The following is a 16,924-nucleotide window of genomic DNA, read 5'->3' as shown; positions in this document are numbered from 1 at the left end:
GGTCTGGCGGTGCTTGCCTGTAATCTCAACACTTTGGGGATGAAGGCAGGTGATGAGAAATTCAAGATCACCCTGAGCTCAAGGACAGCCTGGGATGGCTAAAATGTTGTCTCAAAAGCAAATAAGTAAATAACCCTCAAAACAAAGCAAAGAATTTTTTTTTGTTCTGAGGTAACAAAGAAATTAAAATAAAACTCTTTCATTGCCCACCCCATCGACTGCTGCTTCAGAACAGCTCTCCTCTCTCTGGGTGTTTTAAATATTTTCCACTGATTCATTGAAATTTTGCTCAGGTTTGCGGGAGACGGATCTTACTAGAGGGCTTGCCCCTCAAAAACCTTCAGGTCTTGGATGTTCCACACCTCCTCGTTCCAACCAGTCAATGACGGTGAAACTAATTAGCATGTAGTTGAATATTAGTTTCACAAATATATACAACATTGCTCTGTAAACTCCAGTTTTATAATTTTTTCCAGTAGAGTGAGTCAGAACACAAGAAATACTAACACTTCACATTTCTCATGACCGTCTTTTGAAAATAAACTTCAATCAGTTTGAACTTTAGATTTTCTTACACATAAGGACAGAGCACTCAAATATAACCTGGCTAGCTGGAGGCTGGAGGTGAGGTGAACCTTCCTTGAAGATCTGAAGATGTCAGTAAGCTTAATATTTTCAAAATCAGTACTCTGAAGTGACAAGAAGTCTTCATTGGCTAGTTACTAGTTGTTTATGGTATTTTCTGTCTCATGCTTGCAGTTTGATGTTTATGTAGTCAATATGAAGAAGTGTTTCAATCAGGAGGCTGATGTTATTTGAGTCTAAGACATCCATCTTTCCTATAACCAAAACAGGCTGGGAGATAAAACTGCTGCTGGTAGACACTAATACCTAATAATAGTCTTTAACAAATAGATATTTAAAATGGTTGGTCATTTTTACAATGGCAACGACAAAAACTAAAATGCCAGGACATGTTTCTGAGAGGGAAGAGGAATTTCTTGACACAAAGAATTCTGACTCCACAAGATCTGCACCACTGACACAAGCTATATAAGCTGCACGGGCCCCTTGAAGGAACATAAACATATGTTGGGCCTATTCAACTTGAAGATTAGAAATCTTTCATCTACATAACTTTGCTTCCCTTTTGTTCTCTAAGTAGGATTTAATATTTGGTTTATTTGCTTGTTTTTGTTTCTTTGAGACAGGATTTTTCTATGTAGCCCTGGCTGGGCTAGAACTTACTATGTAGAGACTGGCCTTGAATTCAGCATTCCTCTCTCCTCAGACTCTGAAGTGATGGGATTATATGTATTCACCACCATTAGAATTTTCTGCTTTTAAGAAAAAGACAATGTAAGGCCACATAATTGAATAAATATACTACGTACATTAAAATAGTCTGTCAGAACCTGTGCCAGTAGATATGAGAATGATACAATAAGCACACCATCTAGGCCTTCAGAGAAACAGAAAATTATGTGATAAAATGTTATTTAATAAAAATGAAATAGTCATAATAATATCTTAACTCCTGAAAAGGTCTGTTTAATGTGGAATGTCTAAATTGTCATCTCTTCTGGCACACCAAGTCCTTCAGTCATGTGATCACTCATCTGAACCATCTCGAGGTCTCATGGCTACTCCTTTACATACAGCCCCGACTCTTTTAAATTAACCTCTACAACATACCCAGCGGGATCTTCTTAAAATATTCATTTAATCATATTTTTCCTCAGGACTATGGAATGCTCTCAACTTGGAGGTTTCTAGGGACAAGGACTCAAGTGAAATTTATGTCCCTAAACTTGGAGTAGAATGTCACCACCCACAGGACTTGTTTTCAGTCAATCTCCAAGCAAGCCCAAACCTACAAGACCCTTGGTGGCATGAGTGCTGGGCTTTCCACTACTGAGGGCTCTCAATGTCCATTCTGGCTTCTATGTAGTATGCAGGACTGCCGAGAGCACCCTCCCAGAGCCTGGCATGCCACTCCCACAGCCTGTGATAGCTAAGACCTAGGACTTGACCTAAAAGCTCTCAGTCTGGGAAACACACTATCGAGTTGGATTTAGCTGGTTTCTCCAGGTATGTTTATTCGGTGAAGAACATAATTCTATCATTTTGATTTGAAGTGTTCATCACAAATGTGAACTTTTTTTCAAGTAGGAACATTGCATTTTTGCTGTTAACTGAATGTCTGAGACCATTTGAAGATAAGTGCTGTCTGAGACCTAGTTCTGAGCTCATATGGCAATTTCCAGCATTAATCCAGACAAGCAGTCCAATGCTCTCAGTGGAGGCTGGAAGAGAGAAAACACAGTTTGGTGAGCACAAAGACACTGGAGCCTTCTTCAGGCACTATGTATGGCCTTGCATAGCATATCAGCTCACGAGAGAGTCTACCAGAGGTTTGGTATGACCCGTATATTTCAATGTTTGGTCACACCAGCTGTGTGGGGACTAACATGAAGGAACAACAGAGGTGACAGGTGTCTGAAATATAACAGGAAGTGAAAACATATTAATATTAACATGTCAAATTTTTAAACATTAACCTTATTCGCCAGAAATATTGTAAAAATTTTACCTAAAGGGATTTTTTAAAAAATGTTTTGCATCTTAATTTAGTTTCATTTAGTTTAGTTTTTTATAAGACAAGGTTTCATTACATAGCCCAAAGTGACTTCAAATTTGTGATCCTTCTGCTTCATTCTCCACAGTACTAGGATTATAACCATCACTCTTGACTCCTAAACTGAATTTAATGTGGATTGATTTCTAACAAATCAGCTATACAAACTCCTGTTTTGAGGCAAGTTTGTTTTATAGAATACTAATGAAGCAGTGAAGGAGTGGTAAAGTGGTATACATGTGATCACACTCGTCTGCTCGCTCCTGTGAGAGATAAAGGGAAACTAATTGACAGGGCTGGCAATTCAGCCCAGCTAGTTCAAGTGATTTCTGCCAAGCTTTATGACCTGAGTTCAGTCCCCAGGACCCACATGATGGGGGTGGGAAGGACAGACGTCCTACAAGTTGTCTTCTGACCTCTACACGTATTGCATGCGTTCTGTGGGACAGAGAGAGAGAGAGAGAGAGAGAGAGAGAGAGAGAGAGAGAGAGAGAGAGAGAGAGAGAGAGAGAGAGAGAGAGATACACAGGTAATAAAATAATTAAATCAAAAACATCTTTTAAAAAGTAGCTGGGACATGTTACAGAGATTGACCAGAAGTCCCAGAAGGCAGTATGCCAAAACATATATGGTAATATCTTCTCTTTGGTAATAATGTAAATGTAATTTCTCCCCTTCCCCTTTATAATATGAGTATTTTTGTTTGTTTTTGTTTTGTGGTGGTATTGTTTATTTTTTTCTGTGTAACAAACACTGGCTGTCTTGACTACTGCGTAGACCAAAATAACCTCAAACTCAAGAGATCTGCCTACCCCTGCCTCTAAAGTGCTGGGATTAAAGGTGTGTGTCATCACTCCAGGCCATAATATGGGTATTTTAACAATGGGTATTATACTTTTATAATCACTAAAAAAGGGACTATAGGTCTATACTTAATTTCTAAGGTCTATCCATGACTTTAAGTATTTGTACTTCCCAAAAAGAAAGAAGCAACCCCACTGTTCATTCTATGAATTCCGTGTCCTTGCCTTTAAAGTCAACATCAGGCAAGGGGCCAGGAGAATACTCCAGAGATACAGCCCTTGGACAGCACCATGAACCTCTGCGTTTGTTTCACCAACAGAAGAAAACAAATAGATTTGTTTTAGACTATTTAGTCAAACAAGTAAAGTTTTATCGTGTTTAAATTGGACAAGAACAGAACGAGACAGGAAAAAACATGGACCTAATTCCCCATTACATTGGTACATGGCTAAGAAACTACTAGAAAAGCCAATCTAGCTCTGTATGGAAATATACTACCCCAAGAACAAGCTGGATTCGTCCTAGGACAACGTAAGCCAGTCATAAAGTTGCAGCACAGGGAAAGAGAGATTTCCAGTGGAACAGAATAGAGAGGTGAACGACTTGGTTATAAAATGGTATCTCCCTCGTTCTGGCTAGCGTTTCTTAGTCATCACTAAGACTATTATTTCACATATTCCATATACACATTAAAACTTGTCGTATGATGGGGTAACATAGCTGAGCTGCAGGGAAAGGACAAGATATTTTAGTAGAGCTGGGAATAACAATTATAAATAAAACTGAGTTGGATATCTGGCTTATAACATGCTAAAAACAGTTCTAGACAAAGTAAGGAAATCATATATCAAAACCAAATTTTAAACATTAAAAGAAAACTTGAGGGTGAAAAAGGCTCTTTTAAATGAGACCAAACAGGAGACACTGAAAGAGTAATATATTTGATAAATAATACTCCCAAGCCCGAAGGCCAGACTTCATGTTTTCAATGAGAGAACCCTTGTGACCAGCACACACGTCCAGAAAAGGCATTGGTCGTAAATAACAAAGACGTGAAGACTAAATCTATTTTTAAATGCAGTATTAAATCTGAAGAATTTCTTGGCCATCTGTCCCAGTTCTTAAGCATGCTGTATGAAGAGATAAGTGTCCCAATGTTAAACCTTGCAAGTGGTTTTTCTGGAGTAAGTATCAACATTAAGAAAGGGTCAAAACCAATTTTCTTTATCAAGAATGGGACTATGTCATAATTGGGCAGCAGAGCATTTTGTGTGAAATGTGTTTAATGAGTAGGATTGTATGGATTTGTGACTTCAAAATACAATGCCTGAGCTACCAAGCCACCTTAGCAGGTAATGGATCTTGCCACAACTTGGCAACTGAGTTTGATCCTTGGAACCTACACAATGAAAGACTCTAGCAAGCTGTTAGGAGTGACAAGTAACTTCCCTTTGCTGTATTCTGAACACAAAGGATGGCAGCTGTCCAAAATTTCAACTTGGATTCCTTATTACCCTGAGGACACACAATTTGGGAGAATCTTCTAGAATGCTCTATCTTTTGCTGGAGAATAATAGTGATATTCATGTAGATTGGACTTCGGGAACTCTCTTTCTTCTAGACAATGGTAGCTGCTTCACAGTCATATTGTTGATACATAAGTCACCCTCACTGGGTGAAGGAGTCTATTGAGGTTTTAACAAGGGTGTTGGTTTTACTCTGGTGACTTGAAAGAGTTCATAGTGCCTGTAAGTGTGAACTTCACACATTGAGTGTCCCCTAACACACAGACATCATCCTGACAGTGTTGGTCGGTAACCTCGAACAAACCTTCTTAAAGGTGGTGTTCCTACTCCTGGTGTGCAGATCCTCTCTGGACACTTGGGCATCTTAGGTACATTGTTCCCAGAAACCAGATAAGAAGACTGGAAACGGAATGTATTATTAGAGTCTTAGCTCAGAGAGGTGGAGCATGTGTAGAAGGTAGAAGTAGCAACCTAGAGTCTGAGGATTAATGGAGGGTACCTCCCAGGGTTCTTGGGTAACTCAGATACCCTAGGAGGCCTGTGGAAAACCTCTTCCTGGTATTCTAATGCCCAAAGGACCCCACAGCATTCTGCTATCTCTAGGCTCAATCACAGGTATGTGTCATCCCGCCCAGAGAAGGCAACTACACTGATACTATTGCATCACCTTGGCAGCAGTCATGCATGGATAAGTAGATATGCTGGAAGGAGAGAGGAAGGAGTCTATTTACTGATGGAGTGTCACTTAACACATTTTTCCTTTAGTTTGTAATGAAATCAATCACAGGTGGTGGTAATGACTACAACACACCCTTGTGTGGATTTGATTTCTAAGTTTCTAGACTCTGGTGCCCAATTGCTTTATTCTTTCTTCCCTTTTTTTGAAAATTTTTCTTCAATTAGGCTAAAATAAACTTTTGACTGAAGGTGGGTGAAGGAGACATAAATTATGGTAGTAACTTTTGTTCCAGTGTTAATTTTCAAAAACTCCAGATGTCTAATACTGAAAGCTAGTCCAGCACACACAGAGTTAAAGGGCTGCCTGCCTACCCCTCCTCCAGCTGAGGTTGAATCACACTGGGAGGGAAAGTCTGGCTCAGCCAGCCGGTGTTTCTCTTCAGTGATTTCTTTCTCTGCTGCTAAAGGGAACCCGGAGGAAGGGGTGGTAAGGTGAGTGGGCAGCCAGGAAATATGATATTTTTTTCTTGGTTCCTTGTGATTGGAGGAAATTCTGTCTTCTCCTTTTGATTCAAAAGATTTTTAGCAAAGTAACCTTTTCATTGTTCTATATAGCAGTATGACTTTTACTAGTGGAAGTTACCCTTTTGGGGTGTCAAACCAGTTCACTTTGATATAACTTGATCAAATGAAACTATGCAAGATGGTAGGCTACTTGCTGCCCTGACCTCTGGAGGAGCAGGGCTCTGTCTGTCTTCTTCAGTAATTCCTGGCTTTCAGCTGTGTTGGCTCAAAGGAGCCCTTGAATCTCCCCCTTGTACTTCCTTCCATTTTCTTCTTCCCCTGTTTTTGCTGGTACATGACCGTTACTAAGGATGCTCTTCCACACCTGCTATCATTTCTTCATATCCAATCCAAAGATGAAGGCTGAAGCATGTTACTAGGAAAGCCATGTGCAAAATGGATAGCAAGAAAGTCTAGATCACTAACTCTTGAGTCCTTCCAATAAAACATATTCAAATTTGGGAGCAATGTAATAAATAGCACAGCATTTAGCATATTTCAGTTTAAACACATGCTTTCTTTTTTGGCTTATTGTTAAAGAACTTTTTATTTTCAGTACATTCCAACAATGAACCACATATCTTAAATAAGCTGTTTTATCCCTCAGTATAATCTAATATCATCTTAAGAACACAGAGTTAAGTGTGTTACCTCCATTTGACAAGCAATCGAATCTCAGGATCGTCACTCAGCCATATCTGAAAATGCCACCTTTGTTTCTTAAAAGTTCAAACTACACTGGCCTCCGAAGGGAAAAAAATAAGATTGATAAACTCATTCTAATGCCCTTGGACCTTAATGTGAAACTAAATGAAAGGCCAATACTTGAAGGCATAGTTTCTAAAAATAAACAAATAAATAAATAAGAAAACATAATTGTCCTGAGCTTGAGTAATTGGACATTCTAACGCTCTTGGGGATCCACAGACCCCTCTCCAGCCCCATGGTTCTCTCCTGGCCACAGAGACTGGCCACTCCGTACAGAGAATTAGCCTTCTTCCTGGTTACAACGGAGCTTCTGAGCATTTATAAAGTAATTTGTCTTGCTTTCACTTCTACTCTACTGATCATTCACAATAATTCATTGGTTGGTTTTGCTTAGTTCCAGACTTTTCATACTTAATCTTCTGATTAAATTCAGTCTGTGTTTAAAAGTACAGCATATAATTCATCGTCACTGCTACTTAATATCCAACTCTATGAATTTCATTTATTTGTCAGCCTCCTTATGTGGTTTTCTTCTTTTTTCTCTATGAAAATGTAAGTGTTTTATTTGCGTCTTGGTGCTGTATGCTTTAATCTTTCTTAGGGATATATTTAGAATTAAAATCAGCAAGCTGATATGGCCTCTTGGAAGGGAGAAATGGAGGTATAATGTGATCCTATTTCAGTATATAATATGATTATGTTCCATTGCACAAATGTACAAAATTCTTATCTCAGAAATAATACCCTTTTTAGAAGTCATAAATGTGTTGTCCTATGTTGTCATTTTAAAATATCGTTAATAGCCAGGCATAGTGGCACATGCCTCTATGCAACACTAACTAGCTCTCCGGAAACTGAGGCAGGAGGCTCACCAGGTGTACACCTTTGGAAATCTGGGCTGTGGAGAAAGATCCTGTCTCAATAAACAAACAAAAGTCTTTCCAGCCTTCTTGTTCATCTTTACATCTTTAACCTGTTCTTTTCCATAAAGCTAAGGGGTCATCCAACATGTGGAGCCAGACCAGATGGGTTAACATGTAAAACTGCACAGTATTCGCTACATATTTTGGCTCTTCTTTTGGAAATGAAACTATTTCTATACCTTGTGTTTTCTCTTCCTTTAATATTTATTTTGTGGTTTAATGGTGTCTTAAACTGATGGTGGTGATATACAGTGAAGCTGAGGCAGGGAAATCAAGAGTTTTAGGTGAGATTGGGCTACACAGCAAGGCCTTGCCTAAGAATAGACAGAGACTACTGTCATTTTTAAAAATTATCTTTCTAACTTATTTTTAGTTACATTAAAATCTCAGTTGACTTTTATGCACAAATTTTGAATTTTAATAAATTATAGATTTGACAAGACTCTCCACTACCATCTGATAGCTTATCATTTGACATGTGATTTCTCTTTTGTATTTTATTAATTATTATTATTATTACTAATTTGTGTAGAGGTCAGAGGATGACTTTCACGGTTAGTCCTCTTCTTCTGCCATGTGTTCTGGGGGATGCATAGGGCCATGCTGCTTGGGAAGTTAATTGCTCCAACCCACTGAGCCCGTAACTTAGTGTGTGAGTACGTGTGTGGATGTGTGTGTGTGCTTATGAAAGCATGTGTAGAGAAAGGCTAAGGAAATATCCATTCTATTATTTTACCACCTCAACAAAAGTAATTTTACTTTATGTTTTTATTTAATTCTCTGTGCACATACATTTATTTTCTATAATACAAACTTTGTCTGTTTTTCCTTTATTTTGTTGTTTATTAAGTAATTGATTTTGGGGTTTTTGAGATGATCTTGCTCTAATCCAGGCCTATCCTCCTCCAGCCTTGGCCACCCCTGTGCTAGGATTATAGGCATGTGCCAAGCACCATGAATCCCTATTGTTTTTTGCACAAAATAAAATAGAAATAACTACAAACTGAAAAATTAGAAAATTTTGTAAAACAGAAAGAATTCAAATACTCAGATTCCATCACATAATTTAATTAATTTATCCAAATTAACTCTGCATCACCATTGCAATACAAATATGCTATTTCCAATTTCAAGGATTTTGTTTTCAGATGTAAAACCACCAAAATGTATTTTATAATATAGTCATTCAGATTTTTTTCAGTAATAAGGACATTTTTTTCCACAAACAAGCTCATGCTTTGTAGGCATTGATGATCTGAATAGTGAGATAGCTATCTATCTATTTATCTATCTATCTATCTATCATCTATTTATCTATCCTCTTTTCATTTATTATAAACTTTCTGCATCTTTTGATGAACCTACTGTATATTCCATGATATTTATTAAATTATTTTATCATATAACATTCAATATTTTGTCATTACAAAGTTATGATTTTTCATTATCCTTAGGATGATTTTCTTAGAGTGAATTTGTGGAAATAGAGAATAAACATCATAGAACTGCCAGGTTGTCATCTAGAGATTTTTGTTCTGATATGGATCTCTACCAACCAAGTACCTGATCCATTCTGTAATCATATTCTTCCCTATCTCTGTTTTTCCCTCTTGAATATGCACAGACGTGTATATCTGCCTGCAAACAAGCAAACAAGCTCATTCACTTGCGAAGAAACACACACACACACACACAGAGAGAGAGAGAGAAAGAGAGAGAGAGAGAGAGAGAGAGAGAGAGAGAGAGAGAGAGAGAGGAGTTTGAATCATTAAATGGTACCAAAAACTTCCAAAAAATTTTTCACTAAAACTACCTAGGAAAACTTTGCAAAATTACCCCTATAAAAATTACTGTTCCCACTTAGTTGTCTAAAAAAAGAAAGCAAGTGTGTATTTTTGGTGCATTTTCAAAAAAGATGACTAGGTACATACAATTTTATTTGTTGTCACATAGTAGAGAGAGGTTGCTAGTTTTAATCTCATTGTATCTGATGGAATTCCTTTGTGTGTTTATTGCTTTGTTTCTAAATATAAATATGGCAGGCTCTGTGCTGCCTGTGGTCACATAGGGGTTTTTGGAAACAGTTTTAACTTGGGGCATACCCCTGAACGTGGGCAGCGCCCACACATGTCAGCTCAGCCCCCCTGTTACCCTTTTGGGAAGTCCTGGTAGCCTCCTGAGGAGATTTTTTTCTGCTTCATCTTACCATTCTCAGTTCAGTGGGGATTTCTTAGGTCCCCGACTCCTGTTTAACTCACAATACTTTAATACACAATCTTACATTGAAAACACATATTCTAGATATCTGTTCTTTCCAAGAATTTACTTTTTTGTTTTTAATATCCATGTCTGGGCGCTCTCTCTGAGGTTCAGAGGTAATTTCTCTCAGTTTTCATCCCACATATGGATACACTCATGTGGACTTCTCTACTGTGCACCACTGCAGATGATTAAAATGGCCTCTCCAATGAAAAAATGAGACCCAAAGGGAAAGGAATCAGACGTAAAAGAGGACAATCATGTAGCAAGACTGACTCTCTTTCCAAGTAACATGATTTTAAGGTAGGACATACCTTACTGCTGAAAATTAGATGATATAAGAGTTACTCAGGGCATGTGGAATGGCCACCTCTGCTTATCAGTCTGCTAAATAAAAGGTAGGTATCTTTACAGGGTACAATTTACAGAGCACTGCTTCTCATTTCTCTTTATAGAATGGGAAGGAAAGAGAAGGAAGGCAGAGGCAAGAGTCTGAGGAAGGCTAGAGAGACAGGCAGGCCTGGAAGGGAAGAACAGTTTCTCGCTCATTGGCAGGGAAGACAGCCCCAGAGTGACAGGCAGGGGTGCTTACCATGTAGAAGTGAACATTCAACAGGAAAGAAAAAGAGCCACACAGAGGCAGGGCGACAGGGGAAGAGAGCTACACAGAACACCGATGCCCAGGCTTACCTCAGTAGAAAGATGAGGAGACTGTGAGGAGCTGTAGCAGAGCTTTCCCACTCCTTTAAATGTTCCTACTCTCCATGCACACAGGTCTCAAAGACAGTCTTATACACCCCCCAACGCTTCAAGGAGACTCTGACCTGGTAGAGAGGTGCTGAACCTTTCCCCACAGACTTACTTGTCTTCCATCTCATCCCTTCCTCAACTCTTTGGATATGTCTACATATTCATAAATTAAAAATGAACACCCTATAGCTTATTGTCTTTCCTACACAATTGACATAATTTAGGTATCTTTCACAGCATTTCACCTACCAAAATCCTAGTCTTTACAGGAAAGGCGTGTGTTCAGGAGCAAACTCAAGGGCAGAAATCAGCTGGCAGCTTTCTTTTCCTTCTTTTCTTTTGTGTGTATCAGTGTTTTGTGTCTGTGTGTCGGATGCATGTCTAGTGCTCAACCAGGGCAGAAGAAAATATCAGGTCTCTTGCGACTGGAGTTGTAGACACTTTTAAGGTGCAGCTTAGGTGCTGAGAATCAAACTCAAACTTGGGTCTTTTAGAGAAGCAGCCAGTGCTTTTAACTGCAGAGCCATCTCTCCAGCCACAAACTGACAACTTTTTTAATTAAATCTTCTACCTGAATTAAGACACTTGCACTGTGGTAAACAAGCCACCCTGTGGACAATACATCAGGAATAGACACCCCCTAAGTCACAACCCCTTTCCTGCTGTGCCAGCCTTAAGTTTTGTTTCATGGTTGGAAGACTTTGTCCTTAATTAGGCATCTCAGCCAGAAACTGAAGGCAAGGGAAAGTTCCCATCCTTTCCATCAGAAATCAGACTAACTTCCCCAGAAGTTCCCACTGCAAATCTTCTTAATGCTATACCAATAAGCAGGAGTCAGATGGACCTTCTCCAGTACAGGCAAGTGTAGGAAGGGTTTGTTCTTCACCTTGCCTGATGGGAAGAGGGTAGAGAAAAGTGTTGAGGATGGCTGTGGAACCTGTTAAGCCCCCTTCTATGCCCCTCTGTCTCTTGATATCTTTACTCAGAATTTCAAAAGCGTATTGCTTCAATAGAAACAAAACCGAGGAATTTCAACCAACTAAGATAAGCACATTCATATTTATAAAAACATTTTCTTATAATGTCCAAACTGTAACAATCTTGACAAGAATGAAGATGTACTCAAGAGATCTTTGTGCTCCTCCCTTGGGCAAGCAGAGCCTATTGAGACAATGGACCCCCACCCTCACCCCAAATGTGCATTTCTCCAGGAATCTCATACTGGGAGAAAGATGAGGCTGAAACCTTGAGCCAGCCAGAAGGGTCATGTCTCTGAGCTATGGCTCACAACTGTTTGTAACTCTCATCTCCCATAGATTTGACATAGCTCTGACAACTGGTCAGGTGAATGTAGAAGGGGGTGGAGCTGAGGCAACACAAGAAGAAGCTTTTCAGAGGCTTTACTTAGCTAACAACTCTTCTATGGCCCTTGTCTCTGCATCGTCACGGACCACCTTTAAGGCTGGTTTCTCCAGGCAGAGACTGATGGCTGGTGGTGCCTTTAAACCCAGTGCTAGAGAGGCAGAGGCAGGGAAATCTCTAAATTCAAGGCCCAGCCTGGGCTACAGAGTGAGTTCCCAGGACAGCCTTCAAAGAAACCCTCTCTGGATTGGGGTGTGGGGAGAAAGATGTGGTTTCATGTATCCAATAGTTTCAGCTGCTCCTGCTGCTGTGGCTGTGAGCAAATTACTTGGATACTGTCTATTACATTCACCAGTTTTGTAACTTCTTTAAAGTCTCCCCCTAATCACCTTATTCTTTGTAACAGTGGGAATTTTCCACTATCATTTGATTTTCCTGCAAGTAACAAAAGTTGATTGGTTGACTGGTTGGTTGGTTGGTTGGTTGGTTGGTTGGTTGGTTGGTTGGTTGGTTGGTTGATAGGTTGGTTGTTTGTTTAGTTGGTTAGTTGATGGTTGGTTGGTTTTCTGGTGTTTGCTGATGTTGTTTGGGTTTTTTTTCCCCATTCGTTCACTCTTAAGGAGTGACTCTCTACTTACTTCAGCTTATTGCACACTAGAAAGTATTAATGGTCTTCTGGCTGGGTTGTGACCCCTCACTATGCTTTGGGATTCATTTCTCAGTTCCACTGTTCAGTTATTTATACTTGGACTCCCCCATGTAAACCCAATAGTACAAGCACACTGTGTTATATCAAATTCCCTTTGTGCCCAATACAGCCTCCAGATTAAACTGACCCTTCCTCTGAATATTATGAAACTGATGATTGACGGAGACTAAAGGGTCTGAACTGCACAGGCTAGCTGGATCACTCTTGGCTGGGGGCAGGTGACCCACCCCACACACTTATACAGCAAGCCTCTCTGAGCCAGCCAGCCTCCATGGACCCCTTTTGTCTTGCCTGTCTTTCTTCAGAAAGTAACTGCTCTTCCACTGAGTCAAGCAGAAGAATAAGTGTTATTGTGATGTGGATGGAAGTGAGGATGGATGGCTGAAGCTGATTTGGCTCCTTCAACCACATATTGGGCTGGGGAAGCACCTTTCTGCTACGGAGCCCCCCACCCCCACTTCCAGCACAGGAGGACAAGCAGAGAAGATGTCAGGGGAACAAGAATGTAGAACCAAATTGTCTCCATCCCATCCTTCTTCCCTGGTGGCAATTCTCCTTTGAACTCATTTCCTCTGTAGAGAATCTTTCTGAGGGCAGGCCCTGAAGGCACACAATCAAATTTATCAGGCTCCCTTTTGTTTAGTCTAGCACAGCCTCAATTCCTTCTAACTCTACCATCACCCGAACTCTTTGAAATCAAATTGAACCACATCCAAAACGCACTCTTGTGTGTTAAAAGACATTCTTGTGAATTAAAACTTCAGCATAGCCAGAAGTTTTAACTCTCCAGGGAAGACATTAACCTCATCAACTTCATGGTTTGCCCCTCAGCGCATCATTTGAATCCTGGCCCTCTTCCACTTCTTGCTTAGCAGGAGTTAGGAAGTAAGCTGTTTCCTGAGAGGCATACCGTGTGTCCTGAGAGTTTTTAAAGAAATCCTTCTACTTGGCATCATTACCCTTTCACTTGCTTCCCCCTCTTTTGCTATACACAAGTGTTGGTTTCACACTGAATTTAAAATGGTCCAGTCAAAACCTCCCTGGTTCAGTAAAAGGTCACTTGTATTCTAAATGTAGAACTCGGTATGTACTAATGTACTATTAAGTGGTGGGGAGAACATAAAATGATATGTGCACACTGAAGGGAAAATGTGAATACATTTTTGTATGTCTCCTAATGAGTATTGAGGATGCCCATACACAAACTGAAAAACATCTGTGCTGTAGAATGTAATAATCAGGCAGCTATTTCCTTAGTATCCCTTCTCTCTTCTCTCCCCCTCTTTGTCCTTCTTCCTCTCCCTGACAAGATACCATGTAGTCCAGCCTAGCCTCAAGTTCACTGTAGATACCATGTAGTCCAGCCTAGCCTCAAGTTCACTGCATAGCTGAGGATGGCCTTGGATTTCTAATCCTCTGCTTCTACCTCCTGGATTATAGGACTACATTGCCATGCCTGGGTTATATGGTGCTAGGGACTGACCCAGGGCTTCATTCTTTGTAGATAGTCACTCAATAGGTTGGGTAACTATCTATAGCTCCTCTTTCTTGTTCTTGGTTTGTTCCCTGGTACCAGTGTAGGGCTTAACCATTCACTGCAGTGATTACTAAGTGGATATGGTTTCCAATGGTTCTAGAAGGCTGATAGTTCCAGAAGGCGGATGGATTCAGAAGGCCCCCTTTTTTGTTCAGCAGTGTGCCCTTCCCACCAGTGCAGCTTCTTCATTTGAGTCTCTGTGACAACTCTACCGTTCTCTGAATTATATATAATATGAAAAAATATGCTGAAAATCATCAAGGAACCAGAATTGGGGGGGTCTCTGCAAGGGAAGGTTTAAGCAGGGATTGTTTTGATTTTACACATAGGAAAAAAAATGGGCCAGAGATAACATGACAGTAAAGGACACTTTTATGATTAGAAGCCCATAAGACAGACATCCGTTAAAATATATTTTATTAATTAAGTATAAATAAGCATGTATGCAATGTATTCACCCTCAACCGTCTTCTAACTCATCCCAGATAGATACATGCCTTACCCTGTTGCGGCCCGCCCGCGGTCCACAACACGAACGGTTCACTGAGAATGGCAGTTCCCTGCAAAGAGAGGTAACTAGACGGGGCGGAAGAAACAATGGAGTCAAGACAAGACTCTGATCAAGACTCAATTTAATATTTCCAGACACTCAGTTTATAAAGGAAGGGGGAGGGAACCCAATTTCCCGCCAAGTAACTCAGGGTCCAGTAGCAGGACGAACACGTGTGTGCCTCCAGGCAGCAAGGGCAGGTTCCAGCAGTGGGCGTGGCAGGACGAATGAGCCGGTAGCTCCACCCTTGAGCAGGCAGGTTCCAGGCTGGGGGGAAGGGAGGCCACATTACCCCAACTCCCTCTCCACTTTGTATTCTCCTTTTTAAAAACTATAATCCACAGATAGCGGTTTGTTCTGCTCATATGCTTATGGTTGTGGGGATATCTACAAAGCATGGCCATCCTACTCTGGGCCACACATTTTATTTTATTTTATTTTATTTTATTTTATTTTATTTTATTTTATTTTATTTACTTTTTGGTTTTTCGAGACAGGGTTTCTCTGTATAGCCCTGGCTGTCCTGGAACTCATTTTGTAGACCAGGCTGGCCTCGAACTCAGAAATTTGCCTGCCTCTGCCTCCCAAGTGCTAGGATTAAAGGCATGCGCCACCATGCCCGGCCTGGGCCACACTTTTTAAGAAACTGGACTTTCACTCTCCAAGAAACCATCAACTGTCAATGGCTCCACGGGTAGGGTTGATGCTCTCAAGCCCCTTCCCACTCCAGGGCAGAATGTAGACTGGCTTGATCCTGTGCAGGTCTTGTGTAGGCAACTACCACTGCTTTGTCCATGAGTACAGAAGCTTTGTCATGGCTGGAAGATGCTGTTTTGCTCTGACCTCTGGTCCTTATGATCTTTCTGCCCCATGTCATCCAGAACTCAGTATGAATACCAGGCTGACCTTGAACTTAGAAACTGACCTGCTTCTCCCTCCCTAATGCTGTAATTAAAGGGATGCACTACACATGCAAGTGGCATTCAACACTTTCTCCAACCCCTATTCTCTTGAAAGCTTTGGAAGTCTGAAATATTTAAAGGCAGCCAGTAACAAGACCCCAGCCACCTATGTATAAAGAGAAGTCTGGGAGCGGGACTTTGGTCTCTTTCTTAATGGAAAAAATAGACCAGTCAAGGGCTGTCACCTCACTCATCTTCCGACCTAGGGAGTAGATTGTGAAGACTGTTATAACTGGAAGGAAGAACACAGTGTGTTTTACTTTGTTGCTGGATAGAGTTCCTACGCCCAGGATCTTGGTAAGTGTCCTAATTTGACACTCTTTGTTGTAGAAGCAGTGCCATATTCCCAACACTTTCTAATCTCATCTCTTGTCTTCACAGGCTCCCTTTCCCTTAGGTAAATTCGGATGTGCCAGCTTATTGCACAAGTCGCACATTTTTCATAGATGGCCACGACTGTTTCTTATATATATGTGATCTATTGTGCTTTCATTCATTCTCCCATAGTCACCAGTGTCTCCTTTTCTTTCCACTGGGTCCTCTTTTTTTCCCACACCATCCTCCAGAAACTACACCATTAAAGAAAATGACCCTCTTCCTTCAGCAGCCATGAACAGAGTCAATACAGCTCTGCAGAAAGGGGGTACATTCATGGCCTACTCCTCTGTGGAGAGCTAACTTAAAATGCATGGTGTCCATAAATGATCATGGGCTTTTACTTAATTTATTTCTATTTTGGAGAAATGGTCTTGCTATATTGTGCAAATCTCAAAGTCCTAAAGCCCAAGAGATCCTCCTGCCTCTGCCTCTCAAGGAACTAAGTCTACAGCATGTATCACTGAGCCTACTAGCCTCAACACAAAACTTTAAACGCAAAAAATACAGTATAAAACTTTTCTCCAAAGTATCTCCCCTTCAGTTTGAAAACACAACCTACCAAGTAAATTCAGTGTT

Source organism: Mus caroli, unplaced genomic scaffold (genome assembly GCF_978045245.1).
Source record: "Mus caroli unplaced genomic scaffold, Mus_caroli_1 scaffold_9, whole genome shotgun sequence".
NCBI lineage: Eukaryota > Metazoa > Chordata > Mammalia > Rodentia > Muridae > Mus > Mus caroli.
Note: the sequence above shows the minus strand (reverse complement) of the source record.